Here is a 25,584-nt window from a genome sequence, read left to right on the forward strand (position 1 = left end):
TTTATGCCCTAAAAGAAGAAGAATTTGTTGACTTGTCTAGTTTGAAATGGGTCTCAAATCTTGGGGATAACCACTAAGAGAATTTATTGTAGAAATATTATGGAGCTCTCGACAAGCTTCTTGATAATGACATGACCCTTGATCCCTATTGTCCACAAATGTTAGGGGTCTTACAAATTCTAAAAGAAAATGCACCATGCGAAATGTTTACCAATAATTTTTTCACCTTGAGGTTTTGTATTTATATGAGTTAAAAATTGTTGGTTTCATGATTTTATCTATTTCTCATGTAGTTTGGCCAAAAAGTTACTTTCTAGATAGCAACCATGAAGTAGAATGGGGAGGCCTTGCCACTTTTTTTTTCCTACATCAGCCACATATGGTAGCCCATGGATGTGATTCCACCAAGCTTGATTTGTGAGTTATTTCATATTAACAACCTCTCTCAAGGTCTACCATATGATGATACTAAATAAAAGCCACAAAGAAATTTTGGTGGGATGAAATCCATAGGCTACCATATGTGGTTGTCATGTAGGTGAAATGAAAGTGGCAAGGGGGGCTATTAATATTAATGCTTCCAATGATGCTATTGAAATATATCTCTCATTTTTTTAGTAATAGATTACATAACCGTTGACCATTATTTCTTGGATAGGGTATGATGATCAATATGGTCAAGTTGGTATTTGATAAATGTGACAATTTTCCCATGCACTAGAAAAATAACAAAAGGGAGGTATGATATTCCATGTACTATATATATATATATATATATATATATATATATATATATATATAACCCTAATTTTACCGACCATGGCCTTAATTGTTTGTAGCTTATGTGGAACAATTTCCATATTAATACAAAAGGAATTGTAATGCCTTGATAAAGCCATGATTTCTAGACAACCCATCTTTTCTTTTGCTAGTTGTTACAAGATTCCATCTAAGACTTTTATTAAAAAATATCCTTCTTGATCACTTTCTAGTGAAATTAATTATTGAATGAAAAATTGTGAGGCCCAAGGCATATAAGGCATAATTATTCTTTAACATATCACTATTGAATCATCAATTTATAATGGCCCATATCTTGTACATGTAGAACTTTAAGCCAATGCCCAAACAATGTTGTTGGTCGATTCGATGGTGGAGTCATGCAATCAAAATGCATGACTCATTTTCACTATTTATAGGGGTGCCAACTATAACTATTTCTTTGTCACTTAGACGAGGCCTCTACCTTGTATCTCTATCATACATCTTTCAAGATGAAAGCATTAATTTTAAGTCCTTCTTTATAGTTGAGTGTTGCTAAGCTATACTAGAAAACTAAATTGTTAATATGTATACAACTTAGGGTGCCTAGTTGAAGACTCACTTTCATTGCCTCAACATTGGGGATAGAATTTCAAAGAGATTCTTTAAATCCCTTTGATCTTGCTAATCTTCAAAAAACAAAAATCACATCAAAGAAAGGCACCATGGTCACTATTAAATTACCACCATTATTCAAGATTTTGTTCCCCATTATTTAAATTTTTTCTAAGTTTGTGGTTCTTCAACAAATTTGGAACAAGCTCTTCATCATTGTGTGAGTGTTTTTTCCACTAGGCTCTTCACTTTATAGTGGGCCTTCTGTGATGAATGCCTATCCCTGGTGGATTTTTGGGAGAAATTCTTTTCCATAGCCAATGATAAGGCCCCTAATTATGATTGTTTCCCTTGCGTATTTTATAGAATATTATGGAAAATTATTGGAACTAATATTTTATAGGTCTATAATGAGCCTATTACTAGCTCCCAAGGAGATATCATAAATAAAGGAAATATTAAATTTAGACCTAAATCTAGTGACCTAAAAGAGATTGGTAATAGATAGATAATCACTCTTTTGAACACTTCCTACAAGATCATAACTGAATATTATTTGCTCTGCATTCACCAATTTCTCTTGATTATCATTGGATCAATCAAACTAGCTTTGTTCAAAACTACTACATTTTTATAATATTGTTTCTATTTGAGAAGGTGTGGAATGTGATTGAAATTATTTTTTATATATTGATAATTGTTTACAAATATTTTGCTCATACGAGGATCAATATTAAACTAATAAAATATTTTGTGAGCACAAAAATGAGACTAATGCTAGCTACTTTTGAGCAACCACACCAGAATCCACCTATGGAGGAACAATAATTACAACTTAGAAATCCAATTATATAGAAGCCACCTCCACATTAGAAGCCAACTATGGAAGACCAAGAGTCACAAATTAAAGTACCATATTATATTTCCCTTTTGGTATTTGAACTTGGGTATCCATGATGCAAGATGTAGGATTCACATCAACACAATAGATTGATTTTTGTAACCCTTTAACCATATCAACGTACAAGGATAAAATCTGCCACTTGAGAAAAGTCCTTAATAACTTTTACTAGAGACATAATTAAGCCAATATCTTCAGTGATATTTAAGAAATTATAAATAAAAACATTTCCTCCAAGTTATAGCCAAATCCAATGGTTAAAACAAAAGTTATTATACTTTTTCCCAAAACTGCTAACCCTAGGTAGGGTTCCAAGCAACCTGCACCAAATTGCTTATAACTTTTGAAAGACTTAATGAAATTGAACCAAAAAACCCTTAGATTAAACTAGAATCATTTTTTAAACTTTTCCAATTGATTTGAGGGACTTTATTGTACCAACAATTTCCATACCACAAATTTTTTATTATTATCCTCACAAAAAACTGTCAAACTAGACAACCTTCACCAAAACCACCATATCTTACACAAAACTCAATAAAATTTGATGAGATAAAAATATATGGAAACTAGAAACAAATATATTTTCATCCATATATTATAGTCTTCAATATGAGATCATTAAAGGGCTATAAAATAGCATGTTAAAAACTGCAAATTCTGAAAACTTCAAAAAAACAATGTAAGGATGCTACAAAAATAAATTCCTTCTTTACTCCATCCTTCTCCAACCTTCAAAACCTTCAAAAAATCATGGAATTCATGTTGGAGGCCATATTTATGCCTTTTTCAACCAATAATTATCAATTACAACTGACTTTTAAATGACCTGACCCTTCACCTTCCACATACAACCAAAATCGCAAAATTGCATGACAACATTTGACAATATGACAACTTTTTACAATATTTTCCATATAAACCACAAATGACCTCCTAAGACTCAAAATAAATACAAATAAGTTCAAAATGGTCTAAAAGACCTCATTACATTATCAAAACACAATGCTAAAGACAAAATTACAAAATTACCTCATGGAGGCATAAAGTCCATCAAGTGCTCCTGCACCATACTCCTGACCAAATGAAATCTCCAAGTCCTCTTGGAGTGAATGAAGTAATAGGTGTCCATAATCAAATTCTCCTCCTTTATGCCTTCTATGGTCTACCCTTTACCTTGGATTTCATCTTGAACTTTGGTTTGGCCTTGTTTACAATCTCAACAAGAACTATGTGTACTCCTTCCTTACTCTTTCTCCTTTTTGGTGTAGATATGATCTCTTAACCTTTGGTCCTCACTTTTCCAATATGTTTCTCTTCCTTCAACCTTGTTGCCTTGTTAGGATCACAAACCTTTGCTATTTCAACATCTTCATGGTTTTTCATTGTTGCTTCCTTCATGGGTATGTCTTCCTCTACCATCATCTTAGCTTGCTTGGCTTGTCCAAATCTAACCTTGCTATTCCATTCTTTCTCAATGGCTGCATATGTTGTCCATAAATCTTCTCCTTCATCATTTATTGTTGTCCTTGCTTGTTTTCTTCTTTGAACAATCTTATTAATGGGCCATAACACCCTTTTATTTATTGTCAAGTGCCAACTTTGTTGCTGCATCTCAATTCTTTCCTCCAACTCTTCTATTTCTTTTCTCATTTTCTCCATAGCTTGCCTTATTTCTCTTATATCTTCCTCAAACTCTTTTTGGCTCATCATTTCCTCTTTCCTCTTCCTCTCTTTTTCTTCTTGTCTCTTCTTTTTCTTATCCTCTTGTGGACCCTCACCTTGCAAGAACCTCTTCAAAAAATCCATTTCTTCAAGCAAGTCCCTTTAACCTTGCTTTCACTTTGTATTTGCCTCACCTAGGTCTTTCTCTTCTCTACCTAGTATTTTGGCAACTAAGTTTTCTTGTCAACCTACAAAAACACAACAAACAAATACCAAAATCTCTTTCCTAGACCTTCTGAGCTCTGATACCAATTGATGCAAGAGGGAGGATTCACATCAACATAATAGATTGATTTTTGTAACCCTTTAACCATATCAACGTACTAGGATAAAATTTGCCACTTGAGAATAGTCCTTAATAACTTTCACTAGAGACATAATTAAGGCAATCTCTTCAGTGAGATTTAAGAAAGCCCAAATACAAACATTTCCTCCAAGTTATAGCCAAATCCAATAGTTAAAACAAAAGTTATGATACTTTTCCCAAAACTGCTAACCCTAGGTAGGGTTCCAAGCAACTTGCACCAAATTGCTTATAACTTTTGAAAGACTTAATAAAATTGAACCAAAACACCTTTAGATTAAACTAGAATCATTTTTTAAAATTTTCCAATTGTTTTGAGGGATTTTATTGTACCAACAATTTCCATACCACAAATTTTGTAGACTATTATCTTCACCAAAATCTGTCAAACTGGACAACCTTCACCAAAATTGTCATATCTTACACAAAACTCAATAAAATTTAATGAGACAAAAATATTTGTAAACTATAAATAAATATATTTCCATCCATATATTATAGTCCTCAATATGAGACCATTAAAGGGTCGTAAAATAGCATGTTTCAGACTGCAAATTCTGAAAACTTAAAAAAAACAATGTAAGGATGCTACAAAAACAAATTCCTTCTTTATTCCATCCTTCTCCAACCTTCAAAAACCTTCAACAACTCATGGAATTCGTGTTGGAGGCCATATTTATGTTTTTTCCAATGAACAATGATCAATTACAACTGACTTTTAAATGACTTGACCCTTCACCTTCCACATACAACCAAAAATGCAAAATTGCATGACAACATTTGACAACATGACGACTTTTTACTATATTTTCCATATAACCCACAAATGACCTCTTAAGATTCAAACTCAATGCAAATAAGTCCAAAATGGTCTATAAGACCTCGTTACATTATCAAAACACAATGCTAAAGCCAACTTTACAAAATTGCCTCATGAAGGCATAAAGTCCATCAAGTGCTCCTGCACCAATCCACAATGAGAACTCAATGCTTTAATCAATTAAGCTCAACCATACAAACTCTTGACATTCTCAACAACATGCTCTCTTTATATTAATTTTTCTAATTATTATGACCACATTGAATCACCTTTCATTTTAGCCATGATTAAATTAGTGACAAATTCTAGAAAATATACCTAAAATATTAGAAAATCTTGGTTAAGTGTATTGATTTTCATTGAAAATATTTTATTTAAAAATATTAATTTTCTAAGGAAATGTTGTTAGGATTAAGGTGTCATCAACCTTGTAAATCCTTTTATTATTTGTTCTTGTTATGTTATTTGTAATTTACCCATAAGGGATGAAACCGTTTTACCAACAACAGTAAAATAGCTCATGTAAAGATGAAGTTACCTTCATCATTTGGAATTTGGGAAACGGACAAAATACCTAGGCACTCTCTTTGGAATCTTCTATTTTTGGTTGTTAGGACACATATAAGATGTTGTAAGAGCATCTATGATAGTTTTGATAAATGTCATAAGATTCTATGACAACATCTATAATAGGATATTGCTATCTTGGTCTATAGGCACCCAGTTTGGTGATATGTCTTATGACGGTTATATGAGCATCTATAAGTGGCTATTTTGGGTTGCATGATGATGTTTTCTATGGTAGCTTGTATTTATTTTTACCATGGTATTTTGGAACCTTGTTTTAACCCATGGTAATGTTTTATAGTGGTATTTTGAGCCTCCATAAGTCTATATATTGAGGGCTTGAGATGCAAAATTTTAAAACAATATTAGTGTTAGAACTCTATGCTACATGTATTTTTAATCATCAAATTTGAGGCCTTGCATTTCCTAAGTTCTATAGACCATGAAAGAGTCACAATGCTTGAAAGACTAATTATATTCACTTTTCAAATGAAAAATCTTACCAAATATTAGTTTCAAAGAAAATATGACCCCAAAGGTAAGTGGGATTCTAATAGCAATGATGATACTTTAAAAAAAAAAGAAAAGAGGTGATAATGTGATATTGATTATGAAGATGATTAATATTTATAATTAAATCATAAGCTATTAACAAATATACTCCAATCATGCATCATTAACTATGGGGAAATAATTTATTTTATAATTTTAATTAAATAATTAGTGTCGGACACTAGAAACTTTTCTGACGTCGGTTTGCAATTTACGATTGAGTTTGGCGATAGTGTTGGTCGTGAAAACTTCAATGCTCTGCAGTAGAGGATTTTGTGAAAGAAGAAGGGGGTAAAGTGCCTACGGGATGTTTCGCTGTGGAACCAGAGTTATGATAAAGTTTTTGGGCTTCTTGCAAGAATGGTATGCTCTGTTTTTGGTTTTTCTGCAATTCTAGGGTTTCTTATAGCTGAGTTGCGGGATCATTTTTCAGCTCAATTGTATAGCAATGAGGATGATTATGATGAAATTCATCGGTCTCTCATGGTTTCAGAGTTTGTTGAGCCCTACAACCGCAATAGTTCTCTTAAATGCTCAGATAATAGGGAAACTTGGTTTGCTTTTGGGCCTCTGGAAAGGCAATTTTTGGTTATAAATTAGGTCCAATTGATTAGGGTCTAGAAAGGCATTCCATTATAGGGACTGTGGTGAACGAACTAAAATTAGCCTGATATCTACAAATTGGAGCTCTATACCTACAAGACTATTCAAGGAATGCTTGAATTTGAATGGCAATTCTTTGCCAAAGCATCAGAAGTCACATGTCAAGAATAGGGTTTCATTCACGGTTTCAAATTCGAAGCCTTGAGAAGGCTTTGGTGAGTCTAGAAATCGTGACTCCTCCAGAGTCTCAAGATCAGGGAATGGTTTGTGAATCGATTCCTGCATTCTACCTCTCAGCGTACCATAACAAGCACGACTCCATTCTGGTCCTATTTAACTTGTTTCTCGGAATAATGGTGGACTTCCACCCTTACTGCATTCGTGTCTTATTTACAAGCAACAACATACAAGGTCATTGTTTGGTTCCAAATTTAGATGGGCGCTTTGGAATAGAGCGTGGAGTGTGGACATATGACAGTTGCAGTTGCTTTGGTAGATCCGCAAGTAGAAGATGAAAGCATAGACAAGGCATGCTAACTGTTTGGCAAAATACCTTAATGTGATTGCATGGGCTGTAATGAGCACAAGATATGCACAAAAAGGAATTGAAAAGTCTTTCAAAACTTTCAAAAGTAAATGCAAATGGCAGATGTAGAGCCAAATCCCATGCCCTAGCCAACATACCACGCCTATGCCAAATGGGGGCACTAGAAAAGGGCATTAGCATCCATTGTAGCATGAAACACTTATAATTGTTTTGAATAGGCCACAACTCACTAGGAGACAAGTCTTGTGAATTTTTTGATAAAACACCTCAAAAATGTTATCTTATGAAATGTTATCTTATGAAGTATAATGGTAGAGTAGGGAATTTGATTTCTTGGATAAAAAGTTTGTTGAGAAATGATGTTGTCATGAGTGATGGCACTTGATATGCTAGCAAAATACTATCATGTATGCAACCAAGGGTTCATGATTTCTTACTACTATTGTGAATGTTGAGAGTGACAAGATTTCAGAGACACAAGAAATCCCTTATGGTGTTCTCACATTATTGGTTGTGATTGAAATAGAAAGCAAACAACCAAATATTGTCCTCATCAAATTAGCTTTATGCATAGGTTGAGATCAAATATTGACCTCAAAACTTATAAATATTGAAGAATTCATTTGGATTATCAACCCTGACATAGGCTTGAAGAAGCACTATTACGTTACTGCCAGATCATTCCACATTTGTCACAGTCCTAAGTCCAACTTGTTTTGCTCCAATTATTGAGGTTTCTATGAATATTGTAGAGAAAAAAGACACCCTATCATGTTCTAGATGGACAGGTAAGCAATATTAGTAATCCAAAGTCCTGGTAGAGGGACAATGATTAGTTTGTACCTTAAGGAGGATCATCTTGAATACCTGATGACCTGTATCCGATAATACCAATAAGTGTGAGAATGTTGTTAAGACCAAGACTCAAGTCTTATGCAACAAATTTGGCATCCACAATATATGATGTGCCCCTAGCAACAGATTGGAAGGACTTTTTGGAGACAATATTGGGATGGTTGGCTCCCCTCACCCACAACATGATTAGATGGTAATCTAAGCATAATTTTGAGCAACAAAAAGGTTGTTTCTAAGACCAATGTCCTTTTGCTACAAACACTCTATTTTGCAGATCAATAAAAAACAAAGGCAACAATCACAAAACTTCTTGTTGGTTTGAATTACATTTGTAGATATGAGCAAGAAATTAGAGACAATGGATTAATGGATTGGAGTAGCCAAGACTATGATGAATATTTAGTGTGGCATTTGTGACAATGTTTTTCTCAAAGCCTCTAAAATAAAAATTTGCTATGTAGAAAGATGTTCGTTCCTCTTTATTTTCAAAGATTGCCTAGATCAAGATGGCTTTGAGCTATTTGCAGGCCTAACAGGGTTGAATTATTCTATTGGCACACGAGTTATCCTGAAAATCTGGGTCAAGTTCTTTTTTGATTTTCTTATATGGTTCACGATATTATGGATCCCAGGTTCATGTTTATTCCAAGGTGATTAACACTTCATACAATATCTGATTAGTAGATTAACCATAAATTTAAAAAAACTACAGAATCTATAGTAAAATAAATAATATACTTAAATTTTCTAAAATAAGAAAAGATTGTTTATCTTAGTTTATTTCCAAAAAAAATGTTCATTTTCAATACTACAATACATTCTATAATTTTTCAATACTATAATACCTTCACAAAAAAATTATAGAGAAGAAATGTAGTTAAATTTATATCTCAATTTACAATTTTTAACCAAAAAATTTAACTAAAATAAAAAATAAAGCAAATACAAAACCCAAAACAGAATATATAGTCTATTTCAACTTCCAAAATCAAATAATAATATGACTTCTCAAGAATGTAAATTTATTAAAGCACATGATTACTAGACAAATAGAAACCTAAGCTTGAATTGTAATAACTAGAATTTGAATATTTATTTAATCCAATTTTAAAAAACTTCTCTTACTTCTTTTTTACGAGAATTTTCATTTACATAATCAATTATTTTATGTTGGCCCATTTATTTAATTATATACATGATTATTAGAATAATTATAAATCTAAATTAATTACAAGATACTGGAACAAACAATAAACTTAAATTTGAATTTTAATAATTAAAATATTAATTTATAATTTTAGTGAAAATAAATCTCCTAATACAAATTAAAAAAGGACAATTACATAACCAATAGTAAAACGAACAATATATTTAAATTTCATAATTTTAAAATAAATATATCTTTCCAAGAATCTTTATTTATTCAAGAACATGATTATTAGTGTATGTATATTTGTTTAAGTACACTATTATTAGACAAAAAAATTAATCTAAGCTAAAATTTCAATCTCTAAAATTTTAATAATTACTTTATTTCAATTTAAAAAAAAACTACTTTAATTTGTTTACAATATTTTTCATTTTACTAATCAATTATTTCATGTCTTCTCATTTACTTACGATCCATTTTTAACTTTGCATTTTAGGTGATTTTAGTAGTTAACATCAAAATATACAAATTAAATGATTGTATGCATATGTTTGTTTGGATCAATGCAACTTATGTTTCTTGTGATTTTTTCCAGCCTCTAATATATTATCCAAACTATATCTTGCTATGGCATAACCTTTGTACCTCATTTTGGTCCAAGTGCTATTTATAATTATATTATAAGCTATTAACAATAAAACTCCAATCATGCATCATTAACTATGGTGAAATAATTTATTTTATAAATTTAATTAAATAATTCTTTGGTATTTTAACTAACACTAAATTAAATTTTCATATAAGAATGGATGGTTTAAGCCCCTTTATAACTTATCACATTTGCCAAACTAGCCTCGATTTTAACTATTCACCATTTGATGAAAAAATGCTCTAACAAATTAGCAACTTCAGGCATTAGGTTTTGGTCCCTTTTCATTTGGTTAGTTCAAATACTCTTTGAAGATGCCTCTACTTGCTTTAGTAATAATAGTCAATAATTCCTCATTGTTGGGTTTTTTTTGATCCATTATGCAAGGTTGCTCTATGACATTAGAGCTCATGTTTTTGTTGCAAAAGGTTTTGGCTACTTGATAGCCAACACTCTGTTAGTGAAGAGTCAAAGGTATTTATCTTCATAACTTTTCCTACCAACTTATTAATGATCATTTTTCTTATATTTACTACCTCAATTTTCTTGATGATCGAATAATGCTAATAAAGTCTTAACAACTTTCTCTTGCTTCTAGTTATAGAATAATTACAAAAAAATAACGATTTTACTAGTCTTTTCTCCCTATATTGACATGGATTGAAAATTATATTTAGAACTATGTTTATCATTGGGACATTTTTGGTTCTATATGCACATCCTTTACTTTCCAATTTGTCTTTGTTGCCTTATGACAAGTCATTATCATTTTTATTGAACAAAAAGATTCCTTATTTTTGAAATCTCTTTCATTCTTGAGAAATTCTATTATTTCCCCTAAGTTCTTGTTGCCCCCGATCTTTTTGGGCCCCTTCCAAAGCATATTACAAAATGTTGAATTTAATACTCAAGGATTTTCTTTGCACCTTGATGGAGCACAACAAAGGTTTTCATTGAGTTGTCTAGGATTATTATTTTTACTACCCATGGGACTTTGGTGGTGTTGGTATTATTGATACTTATAGGAAAAGATTGGCTTTGTGTTCCAAATGGATCATCCATGCCTTGGATTTATAGCTAGCCTACCAAATGTTTCTTTGAGATTATATTGCATCTAATACTACTTCTAGTCATAGTACATGGTTTGGCATGCGATTTTACATTATCCTTATCATGAAGGAGATAACATATTTCAAGGCGCCTTTGTCACGAAGTGCATCTAGCCTACCTAGGAAGCTATCAAACTGTGTCTCATTCAAAATGGGAATGGATTCAAAACTAATATTTTCATCAATCAACATTCCTTATAGTGGTATATTATGATCACTTATCAATATTGACCCATTTATAGAGTTCCTTAGACTCGTTCCTAAAGTCTCTAAAGAGTGGGAACCATTTCTTACTTTTCATCTACAAAAATAGGACCTAAATTTCTTGACCAAAATTGAAAGCTAAATTCTAGCTTGGTAATTAGGGTATGAAGTCTTGTCAGACTACCTTGAATTTTATTCCCATTGAACTGGTTTACAAAGTAGGAATCCACTATATAAATCCATTGTGGAAGGACTAGAAGTGGTTTCAAATACTCATTTTAGTAGTTATAAACCTTATAAAGGTTATTCATGGATTGCTCTTACTTTTCTAGGATTTTTTTAGCTTAATGATAGGTAGAATCTTCAGTTATCTACAAGCTCTCTTTGGAGATTAAGGTTTTAAATAGTTTAGGCCACTCTATTTGAGCCCAATCTAGCTCACTTGGTTGTGCTAGTTTCACATTTCCCTTTCTATGGCCATTGAAAAAAATCAAGTATATTTTTTAGTTTAATCCTTATACATAAGCTACTTGACATTAGATTCATGACTTCTTTGATCCATTTTTCCTTGATACTTTTTAATGGAATACAATACATTTGGGTAATAGCATATGGTTTTAAAATTAAATTAAATCAGTATTATGCGAAATGGCGATGCATGTGAAAGGCAGAAGTAGCCTCTCTCTTTTCAACTTGCCCTTTCCTTTGCGAAATGTTTATCACGGTTATGGAAACCGTTTTGTGGTTTTGACGAATGATGCTAGGGCAAATGAATTAAGCCGAGCTAAATCTCGGATCAACAAGCAAGAAGCCTTTTTTGCTAAAACAAAATATCCACTGGTTGTATCGGCTAGGGCTTCCCTTCCTTCGCTCCAAGACAGGGATCAAAAATGGCAACCGGTAAGGCGTCGAAATAAAAATGCAGAAAAGCAAGCGAATTGCTTAAAGCAACATCCCAACCCAGGGTGGAAGGAAGGTTCTGTAAAACCTAGTCGAACAAACAGTCACACGGCTTCAGATATCAAAATGCTTGGTGGCAAATCCTCCAAAGATAGCCCCAATGGGATAACCATTGACATTGATTCCCATACATTGGATAGGTATCGAATGCATTGCAACAAAAGAATGTTTTTCGCACGATGGAAAGGTTGGGGGATCCCGTCTGAACAAATTGCCAACTGGGTAGCGTCTTCCCTCAATAACCTGGTAAAAATTGATATCCTCCCTGATCAATTCTTTGCTATTGAATGTGGTAATCAAAATTTTAAAAACTCAGTATTAAATAGGGGTTTGTCCGAGTTTAAGGGCTTAGGGTTTGATTGTTGGGAGTGGCAAACCCTCTTTCATCTGTCACTGTTAAATTTGTGTATTGTCAATAGAGCCATATCTCTTGAAAGAATTCCAATTGAATTAAGAAATAATGACTTCTTGAGAATTTTAGGGAATAAAATAGGCAAATTTGTTGAAGTTAAAAAATTTGCTTTAAGCTTCTTTAACAATGTTATGATTGTCAACATGAATGTAAACATTAAAAACATCGATTCAGTAACACTAAAGTATGGAAACCGAAGTTTACCTCTTGAATTACCCTTCTACAATGGTCCTTTTGTAATGGATAGACCAAGGAAAAATGCTTACCCTAAATTAATTACTGAACCAAGAGTAGCTCCAATTAAATTTGTGGACGGAGGAGGATTCACCATCACAGGTTTTAATAAACTCAACACTAATCCTCCCTCTCTGGCTCTTTGTGGTCAGAAAGCCCTAATTAAGCTTCCATGTTCTCAATCTCAACCTCCTCTACCCTAATAGAGAGGCTGGTAATTTAAAAGAAGGGGAAATTTGTGAAGGGCTTCCTTAGAATGAACAATCCGGCATGGCTATGTCACCAGTGGGCTCTCTTATCTTACAAGACAGAGAGTACTCCTTAAAAACTTCCCCTCCGAGGGATCTTACCACCCTATCACTTCCAAAAGATGAGGGCATCTCTACCCAAGATCTAGATAGGATTTCACAACAATCCCATCAAATCTCCCCAGTCTCAAATATGATAACCCCTCTTGGGGAAAAGGCAAGTCCCTCTTCCTCGAAGACTGACCTTGTCACAACTAAAGCTTCTGGGGCTGATCAAGTAGCAAAGGAAGTTGATATCATTGCCAACTTTATAGGGGAAGAAGTAGTAAAGGACCTCATGGATCAATTGATTGAAGAAATATGTGATAATGAAGAACTGGAAAGACAAAGAGATCTCCTCGTTAACAACCTGGTTAATATTACTAGAGTTAACTTAGACACAGAGGAACTCTTCATAGCATCAAAGATTGAGGAAAATCAGCATCCTAACACCTTAGGCATTCTCTGCTTGGGCAAAAGTAAAGACTCCCTAGATTGCGCTAAACTTAGTAAAAGAAGGGGTAGGAGATCCTTAGCCGAATTAAGACTAAAGGATAGAGAAGCTAAGGGTCAATCCAAAATATCAACTCTTTTTAATGTAGGGGAGGGGAAGTACCTCCCCATTGAGCCATGAAAATCATAACATGGAATGTTAGGGGATTGAATGCCCCTAACAAACAACGCATCTTAAAGCGTTGTATCTCTGTATCTAAACCTGACTTAATATTAATTCAAGAAACTAAAATGAATGCATCCAAGATTTCTATCTTTGGGCAAACACTGGGGGTTAGACAACTTAATCACTCCCCAGCCTTTGGTGCTTCAGGGGGCCTAGCTATCATTTGGGATCCTAGATCCCTTTCGTTCACACCTCTAGAGATTCAGCAAAACTGGATAGGAGGAGAAGTTGTAATCCACAAAAATAACCTCAAATTTAAATTGATTAATGTCTACGGCCCCATCCAGAACAATGATAAGGTGAAAGTATGGGAGGACATTGAGATCTTTCTTAAAAACTTCTCGAACGAGCTCAACATCATTGGAGGAGATTTTAATGCCATTACTAAAACCTCAGATGAAAGAGGGGGAAGCAGCAGGCTCCCCCCTTCAGCTATAGATTTCAATCTCTGGATCAATAGGAATTCCCTGCTGGAAATTAAGATAGCAAATAATGCCTTCACCTGGAACAATAGAAGATCTGGATTTTGTAACATAGCAGAAAAGCTTGATAGGTTTTTTATCCATGGTGGGCTCTCAGGATTGGATTACTCCTTGAAGGCAGAGCCTCTTCCTTTATCAGGATCGGACCACTTTCCTCTTCAATTAAACTTATTATCAGATTTTACCCCAAAAAAATGTCCCTTCAAATTCAAAAATATGTGGTTTCGAGATGATAATTTTCTAATCTTACTTGAAGAATGGTGGAGTAGCTCCACCTTCTCAAGATCAAAGATGTTTATTGTTGCAAGCAAGCTAAAACTTATTAAACGGAAGCTCTTAGAGTGGAATAGGACCAAATTTGGTAACATCTTTGACAAAAAATCATCAATAGAGAACGATCTGAACATGGTCAATATTGAGGTCATGAAAAAAGGGATGGATGAGAGCCTTTTCCTTAAGGAGAAGGCCCTTCTCTCAGATTATGGAAAGATATTAGCCTATGAGGAAATCTTCTGGAAACAAAAATCCAGAGAGACCTAGCTGAGGGAAGGGGATTGTAATACCAAGTTCTTCCATAATAGTACTAAGCAAAGGAGAGGAGTCAATCGAATTTCTCAAATTATGAACTCCCAGGTTTCCATCCTGATTGAACCAAATATAGTTGCGTCTGAAGCAGCTAACTTCTATGAGAATATCCTAAATAATCTTGAAGGCTCTGACCTTAAGGGCCAACTCAACTTCATCAAGAATATTTCGAAACTCATAACTAGTGACCATAACCAAACCCTTCTAAAGAAATTTTTGGTGGAGGAGGTCAAATCTGCCCTTTTCAAAATGAACCCAGACAAAGCTCCAAGTCCAGATGGCTTCCCAACCAGCTTTTTTCAAAAATGCAGGGATTTTATGGGAACAGAAATCACGGAGGCCTTGGAAGGGGTTAGAAACTCGGGAAAGATTCTAAAAGAAGTCTATAACACATTTCTCACCCTCATTCCAAAAAAGGAAAACCCGGAGAGTTTCAATGACTTCAGACCAATTGCTCTATGCAACACTTTGTACAAATTGTTCACTAAAACCTTAGCAGCTAGACTCCAAATCTCCTTCCAGTTATTATTAGTGAAGAACAAACCGGTTTTGTTATGGAAAGATCAATCTATGATGGAGTGATCATTGCCCAGGAAGCTTTGCATTCAGTTCAGCTTAACAAATCACCAAGCATGTTAATCAAATTGGACATCAGTAAAGCTTATGACAAAGTTGACTGGCGTTTCCTCTGCAAATGCCTAGAAGCCTTTGGTTTCTCAAAATCTTGGATCAACCTTATCTTTGAATGCATATCCTCCCCAAGATTCTCTGTTCTAGTTAATGGCTCCCCAGTAGGCTTCTTTAGTAGTTTGAGAGGGCTTAGGCAAGTGGACCCTATATCTCCCTTCCTCTTTATCATTATGGCTAAGGCCCTGGGAAGAACTATTACGATGGCTAAGAAGATTGGGAAGATTCAAGGCATTCCCATCACTAACAACCTTCCCCCCTTTACCCACCAACAATTTGTGGATGACACAATGCTCTTCGAACAAGGTGACTTAAGGGAGGCCCGCGCTTTTAAAAACATCCTCAATTCTTACATGAGAGCCTCAGGCCAAGAGGTTAACTTAGCTAAATCTGCTATCTTTATGTTCAACATTGAACCCCCTCTTGAAAAAGATATTAGTAAAACTTTGGAAATTAATATAGGATCCCTTCCTTGCAAATATTTAGGCATCCCCCTTAACAAAGGTAGGAGTCCCTCTAATTTGTGGAACAACTTAGTGGATAAGATCAAATCGAGAATCAGCTCATGGAAAGGGAAATGGCTTTCCTCTGCGGGCAGAGCCACTTTGGTTAAATCAGTTTTATCAGATATGCCCATTTTCCAGCTTTCCCTTCAGCGGCTCTCTTCCTCCAAACTTACTGAAATCAACAGGCATCTAAGAACTTTCTTCTGGCAGGGAACTGATAACAACCACAAAATCTCTCTTATTTCTTGGGGCAAGATATGCTCACCCAAGGAGGACAGGGGTCTAGGCATAAAAAATCCTCGAGTCCAAGGTAGAGCATTGGGGGCAAAGTTGGTATGGAGGTTATTCAGATTCCCACATCTTAAATGGGCTAGATTGCTTAACCTCAAGTACCTTAATGGAGATGACCTGTCACAAATTTTCAGGGAATCCAATCCCCCCAGAGGCTCCCACCTTTGGAATTTTATGTTGGAATGTAGGAAGATCATTGCGGACAAACTTACTTGGAACCTAGGTTCAGGGGACAAAGCCTTCTTCTGGTCAGATTCATGGGGAGGATATGAAGCCATTGAAAACACCCATGACTTCGGAACTACCCGAGCCCTTTTCGAAGCTAATAGAGGACCCTTATTAAATAGCTACCTCTCCCCTCTAAAGGAAGGGGCTGGCTGGCAATGGATTGAAAGGGATGATGAAGTCATTCCAATAGGGGATAAGCTCAAACTCTTGTCCATTCTCAACTCTAGAAACTTTGTCCTAAGTCATGTGAAGGACAAGCTGGTATGGGTAGGCTCCTTAAGTGGAGAATACAATGCCAGGGATGGATACTCCCACATATCCAATTCTATTCTAAGATCCAAGGTAGAACTTCCTCTAAATCTGTGCTGGGATAGGAATTGTTTACCTAAGGCAAGCATCTTCTCTTGGCTCGCTATCCAAAACAAACTCCTCACTGCGGACAAATTCAGGCATATGGGCTATGAGGGTCCTAGTAGATGCCCTCTCTGCGAAGCCAGGGAAGAGGACACCAATCATATTCTCCTTAACTATTCCTATGCTCATCAGTGTTGGACTTGGTTTACTAGTAAACTCGAGTGGTCTGCAGCCTTCCCCAATACCATCTTAGGAATGCTGAAGGCTTGGCCTCTTCTTAAGAAGGGTAGTCTCTTTGAAGGACTGTGGAAAGCTCTCCCATCATCCATAATCTGGGAACTTTGGAAAGAAAGAAACAGGTGCATCTTTAAGAATGAAAAATTAGATGTCCACAGAGTCATTAATAAAATAGAGTCACCTGTCACAGAGCTGGTTAATAATAGACTTGCCTCGGGGTCACTTAAAAATGCCTCCATATCTCACTGGGATGAAAAGATCGTAAAACGATGGAAAGTCTTGACTCTCCCTCCCTTTGTAGGTGAAGGCCCTTCAGCCTGCCTTCAATCTAGAGCTTCATGTAGGTGGCATCCCCCTGGTAATGGGTGGTTGAAGTTAAACTTTGATGGGGCATCCCGGGGCAACCCAGGGCAAGCAGGGATAGGTTGTGTGGTGCATAATTGGGAAGGCAGGGAAGTAGCATCCCTCGCCGCCCCAGCTGGCATTATCACAAACAACTAGGCAGAACTGTTAGCCTTGGTGGAAGGTTTGCTTATATGCAGAAAACTTGAAGCAAGGTGTTTAGAAATTGAGGGTGATTCGGCTATAATTATCAATGCTCTTAGGAAAGGCAGTACTCCCAACTGGAAACTTAATACCTTGTTATCCAAGGCGTTGGATCTATGCAAGGGGTTTGGTAGGGTCACATTTAATCACATTTATAGGGAGGGCAACAAAAGAGCAGATAAGCTCGCTAACTTAGGGGCTAATGGCATCAAACTCCTATCCCTGCCCTCCTAAGTTATTTTTAGCCCCTTCTATCTTCTCTCCCCCCTATCTTTTAGTATAGAGGATGAAATACCCTTGTTCCACAATCCATTTTCAATCCTAATCCTAGATCCAAGAGGTTCAGATTATCATCCTTATTATAGATATCTTAGCATCCTCAGGTCTTACCCCTGCAGGTAGACAAAGGATGAGATTAGGGATGACCCGAGCTTCAGCGAAAATAAAACTGTAGGACTATGAATAAGCTAAGTATATATCCAGTGGTCTGATTATGTTTGCAGGTGGCTATTCATACATTCATTCATCAATACAAATAGATAGATGGCTGGCTGGATGCATACAGGCATATATGTATGTATATATAAACATACACTCATATATTTTCCAAATATGATATATATACTCTCTTACATCTTCAATCTCGAGGGATAGTTATACCGATAATCACTTATCCTCATATATATATATAAATACATTTCATGTAGAAGTTTTATATATATAATTATATCTATTAAGCTCTATAGATATTTAGCCATTTATTTCACACTTTTTTCTGCCCTAGATAGATGCCGGTCCCATTCAAGCCTACCTTCAGAGTCCCCAGAGCCATCTTTCAAATACTTTTTCATAAAATTCATTTCTTTAGAATCCCTTCTTTAATTATTTTTTAGAACGATCTAAACTCTTTTAACTTAGATATCTTACTCTTGGTCATACCACAGTAAGGTTTCGAGACCAGGTTAGTCCTCCTTTAGAACCTTCAGAGCCATGGTTTAAATATTTATTTTCTAAAATAATCTTCAAAGATTCTCCCCTTTATATCTGTTAGTTAGGCTCGAAATTTGGAGATTTTTGGTGATATAGGTGTTATCTCTCTTCCTTCTTCTCGGGTAACACTTTTATATGTGATGTAATAGGCTTAAGAATTAGTGGGAGACTTGCCCATACATTAAATAAGTTTAGAATTATAAACATGTGCTCATATCCTAGCAAAGTATATGAAACATGGATATAGAGCTAACCCTATTAATGTATAGTTAGCCTCCCGCTAAATCCTAAGCCTTTCTAGAAATCCTTAGCTTTATTATGTGATCCCTATATAAGGCGGACTCTAATAGCCAAATGAATCATTAAGGACAACCTTTACGTCAGCCACTCTCTCGATCAAAGTCGGTGTGACGGCTAACAACGAAGGATAAGTAAGGCTACTGCAGTGATGGGACATTTGAGTTAACTCAGGCTTGGTGGCAGTAAGGTAATATTAATTACCTCTTGTCTAGAAATTCTCATTCCCTGCTTGTTATTTACTATTCAGTAACTGCTCATTATTAAGTTGGTAGAGTGCGAGGCCTTCCTTGATAGCTGAGAATCCTTCCGCAGAGCAACAATGGATACAATGCTCAGACTTATGGAATTGAGGCATCAGATGGCCTTTGTGGGTGAAATTAAAGATGAAAGATTGAGAGGTATCTTGGTTCAACAAAACCCTTTGATTTCTGGAGCAGTTATGAAATTCCTAGGGAAGGATTTCATTATGAATGAGGATCGAACCTGAGCTAACTCAGATATCGCTGCTATGTTCCTAGCCTTAGCAATGTATTTCGAAAGAGACAAAGAGGTGGTGGCGAATTTATGCAAGTAGGTCTTTATTAAGGACGTTCTTGGTGAATTGGAACGGGTTTTGGTGAACATAGACGATGATCTCACAGATCCAAAGCCTCGAGACTATGATGTCCTTTTCAGGAACAACAAACCGGTTCCTCGTTTTCCTATTGTAGTGATTGAAGACCATAGGACCTTTGAAGCTCTTCGCTCTGTAAGGAATAGGAACTTCCAATTCCTCTCCTGGATCCTCATGGTAAAGAAACCCCCGTAGGAGAAGTGGCTACAGAATTATCTGGATGTAGAAAATATTACGGTCATCCCTGATCACATGCCCATCCCTTGCTCCCCTGAAACCTCCGCTGTAGAGACTCCAGGGAGCTCGGAACCTCGTTCCTCTCAAAAGCCAAGAAGGAAAAGTTAATGGCCATTGTAGGGTGCTTCGTTATAGGCAAAGGTTTGGGTATTAGATAATCTTCAGTTTTTGAGTAACTAAGGAATATTGGAACATTAAGCGTAATGTCCTTTTTAATTATGATCGTAGTATAGGATATATCCTTAACTTGATAAGTCTCGAGCTGGTTTTTTGAAGTAATTTTGACTGCGAAGACATAAACTTATTTTGCTAAGGTAATATACAGATTATGTATCTTGAAGATGTCTACTTGCCTAAAATTTATCTTAAGCTTCTAGTCCAAAAATGGAAGTAATTCAGTAGTATACATACATTCAGTAATTTATTTTATATATATATATATGTATATGTATATGTATATGTATATGTATATGTATATGTATATGTATATGTATATATATATGTATATGTATATGTATGTATATGTATATGTATATGTATATATACATATACATATACATATACATACATATACATATACATATATATATACATATACATATACATATACATATACATATACATATACATATACATATACATACATATACATATACATATATATATACATATACATATACATATACATATACATATACATATACATATATATATATATATATATATATATATATACATATATACATACATGTATATATATAGATACATGTATGTATATATATACATGTATGTATACATATACATGTATGTATACATATACATGTATGTATACATACATGTATATATATACATACATGTATATATATAGATACATGTATGTATATATATACATGTATGTATACATACATGTATATATATAGATACATGTACGTATATATATAGATACATGTACGTATATATATACATGTATGTATATATATATACGTACATGTATCTATATATATACATGTATGTATATATGTATACATGTATGTATATATACATGTATATATATATATATATGTATACATGTACATGTATACATGTATATACATGTATATACATGTATACATGTACATGTATACATATATATACATGTATATATATATACATGTATATACATGTATACATGTATATATATGTATACATGTACATGTATATACATGTATATATATGTATACATGTACATGTATACATGTATATACATGTATATACATGTATATACATGTATATACATGTATATATGTATATATATAGATGTATGTATACATGTATATATACATGTATATATATACATATCTACATATGTATATATATACATATATATATGTATATATATATGTATATACATATGTATATATATATACATATGTATATATATATATATATATGTATATACATATATATATATGTATGTATGTATACATGCATGCATGCATATATATATATATATACACATGCATGTATATATATATATACACATGCATGTATATATATATACACATGCATGTATATATATATATACATGCATGTATATATATATATACATGCATGTGTATATATATATATACATGCATCTGTATACATATATATATATGTATGTATGTATACATACATGCATGTATGTATACATACATGCATGTATATGTACATACATGTATATATATATACATACATACATACATACATACATACATACATACATACATATATATATATATATATATATATATATACCTGAAAATAGCAATCTTGGCTAGCTTTCTATATTACTGGTTTTTTGAGATATATGGTAGCCACTTTGTAGCATTATTCTTACCTCTGAAATGCATGGTTTAGTGGTCTTCTAAAGATGCTAACCATTTAATAGGTATCTTTGTGCTATGCATATGTATCAAATGTTTATTTATTCCAATCTTTAGCTTCAGATCCATAAGAAATTTAGATTCAAGGGTTTTCAGATCTTAAAGGTTACGGTGTCTTTCAATTCTGATTCTTGCAGATTTCCTGAGTCTCTCAAGCTTCAGGGTTAAATTTAATGGTGCGGCCATAATGATTTTTGTATGAATATTCCTTTATTGATAAGACCCATCATCTCTTACCCAGGGTTTAGAATTACTTTTAGATTCCTTCAGACTCTCTCATTCATCATTTATTCAGTCACTCCAACATTTGCATCAATATATATATATATATACTCATGCATCCTTGTATATATATGTATATATCATACATATACATATTTCTCGGTGTTTTCAAGCACTCTTGGAGCGGCCCTGTTTATAGCCCCTTCGGTCTATTCATGCCCAAAGCCAAATTCCAACCCTTGGAGTACACCTCAGCCCAACTTCTCACTTCTATCCCTTAGACCCTCAACATCATTAAGGTATATTCTTGATAGCAGAATAGGGATTAATTCACAACAGATCTTCTGGGTTGTTTCGGGTCAAAACAAAGGTTATTTAGACTCAACTACAGTCTTTAGTGCTGAGCCAAATCTATAAACGGTTTGAACCCTCAAAACTTAGTCAAGACAACCACATTCCTCCCTTCGGTTCTAATGAACCAGCAATTCTTAATGTTTGTTTATTATAGTATGTTTACATCGGCATTTTATCCAGGAGAAGCCTGTAATTGCCACCTGCTAATTCTCTAATTTTAGCTATCTTACACGATAGAATCCTACCTTACCACCCTCTCTGTTGTAATCTCAAAGGATAGGAGGTGGGAATGACTAAACCCCAATTACCAACCCTTGTTAGTGTAACCTGGATCCCTTCTCTCTCAGGGATCACAGCTAGGAGCATTAACAAGAGCTGGCAAGTATGGGATTCCCCATGTTTGGACATTAATGAATTTTACTCCTATTGCAGTTCGATGAACTATTTTCGTTTGAATATTCTTTAAAAGACAGGTTTCATAAGTTGAGTTTCCATCTATTATGTTGGCTGACTGATACTAACAATCTGCCTAGTGTTTGAGCAATTAACTATGCAGGCCAAATAGGCAGAATTCATGGAAAATGGAACTATTCAATCAAAAATCATCCACATAGCTAAAGCTGGAAGCTAAAGAATATTGACATCTTCTATTTGAAAGTTGGAAATAAGGGCTTGTAAAGGAGGGGTAACATAAAAACACCCCTTATGATTCCCCTAGCCCGGGGTCTCTTTGGATTAAGTGGTGGTTGTACCAAAAATTGGAATTATTATTTATTTTGTAATATTAGGCTAGACTTTGGTCTCGGGCAAGGCCGGAGGTTTTCTCGCCTCCACTCTTTCCTACCGACACCCGCACAAGTGGAGATTTGTACTTTAACTTTTAAATAATTAATAAAATCCTTGGCCTCGACCTCTTACCGATCAAAAAAAAAAAATAGCATATGGTTTTAGCTATATATGCATACATGTGGCATGCGTTCAAATTAAAGATACTATAACATTATAAATTATTATCCCTCACAATTTTATTCTATGTTTAGCACCCATTTTAGTGTGTGAGTTTGATCGTGAGTAAATGGGCTTGTTTCAGGCTCCAATTGGCAACATCGGTCACATCCTACAATGCCTAACTCTTTAAACAACTAAATAGGGCATGCCACTAGTTCCCAATGCTAGTGTCTTTCCAATTTGGATCAAAATTTGAAAGTTTAGATGTTGACTTTGGACCCTTAATGGTCATGGCCTTGTTTTCAGCCTAAACTCAAAAATTTATTTAAAAAAGGTGTAAGTCACATATAAATGTGACTCCCTTCCTCATTTGAAATTCTAACTAGAACTCTTACAATTAGAAGTTCATTATCATTGATGTATCTTATCAAGCTATCAAGTGATTCATTGTCAAGCAAACTGCAACTAGCAATTTAAACTTTCAAAAGGAGACAAAGCACATACTTTTTCCCTCTTTGACATTAGGACTTAGTAGGAAATAATTTTTATTTATTTTTCTTTATTATCGTTTAAGACTCCATTTTGATTTTTAACTTAAAACTTTAACCTTGTAATACTCTTTAAAACTTCCCTAATTGTTATTTGGGGCAAGCCAAAGTAAAAATATATAAGAGTATAAACCAATTTGTTTTGGATGAAAATGGAGCAAGGCAAAATTAGAGCCAAGATCCACTTTCATCAAAACATTAGAATACTTGAAGCCACAAAAAATGTGAATAAAATTGACTAACTCTTGTCCAAGAGAGTCAAATGATACCTTAGGGCTTCTATTCCTTTGGAGTTTTGGAAAGTGTATAGCTTTGAAATGATATCAACCTAGGATTCAAGTATGATGTCAATGGACATCTAAAGGACTAAAACAAACTGTTGCAAAGACATAATTTATGCAACAAGTATAAAAATGAACAAAAGATACAAAGGTGCACCTGTGACTGAAAACTAGAGTTGGATTTATTGGATTGGGGCACTCAAAGCATTCTGGTCTTCTAACTTTGGTACACAAACTGAGCCATAGCTTCCTAAGACTATAAATGCTACTCCTATCAAATATGATGTAAATATTTGAGGATAGGAATTCCCAACGCATCTTGATCAGGGCATGGGTGCCTAGAGCGCCCTGGTCTAGGGTTTTTCTATCCTGGTTTTGGGTACTGGTCTTTATATGTTTGTTGATTTCCCTCCTAACTTCTTGTCTCTGTCAAAAACCTGTAAGTGCACACAAGATGAGGAAAATAGTTTTTGGGTGGTTTATGGGGGTTTGCCTAGGTCAAACCTCTAATTTGGAATTAACCCTCGAATTGAAATGACTGCTAAATTAATTATACCTTCAATTGATGAAGCAATGTAGTTAGGATAAGTCCTCCATGTGTTGATGCCAACATGAAAAATCCATCATGAAATCATGATTGAAACATAAATGAAGATGCCTTGATGTACTTTTTGTTCCTTGAATCAGATCTACTCTTGAATTGGAATGATGACACAATGATGAGATGCAATAATGAGATAATTATAGATGATGAAATGAATTGAGAGGGATGCTTTATATAGGGATTTCATAATAAAATCACCTTTAGGCCGACTTAGAATTATTATATTTTTGCATGGATCTAGATTTGAATAAGATAGGACTGCCTTATTATCCTCCCAAAATTGGGGAAAAAAAGCGTGCGACTGTGTGGCATTTGGCAACCTAGTCCCAACAATTTCAGCTTGACTTTTTAGAGATGTGAGATAATAGGGTTCTAATGCCGAAAAATTGCTATGTATGAAAATATATAATGTTTAGATGGGGGAAACATGTCTTGAGATTTGAAATAGGACATGACTTATAATCAACCAGGATAATAAAAGATAAAGGGCACACCTAGAATAAAGGGCCCAAATGATAAGCCGTTGATGTATTAAAGTGGAATAAGAATCATAATATTGAATTAAATATTAATTAATTATAATAAAAGTATTATAATGCAAAGAGGAATGGGAAATACTAAAAATGGGTGCCAGGAGAGTGTGAAATTGGACACCCTAATTAAAGTTGTACAATTTACGATGCTATATTTAGCCCCAGCTTTAGCGGAGTATGATCATACAATCATACTCTT

Source organism: Cryptomeria japonica, chromosome 1, assembly GCF_030272615.1.
Source record: "Cryptomeria japonica chromosome 1, Sugi_1.0, whole genome shotgun sequence".
Lineage (NCBI taxonomy): Eukaryota > Viridiplantae > Streptophyta > Pinopsida > Cupressales > Cupressaceae > Cryptomeria > Cryptomeria japonica.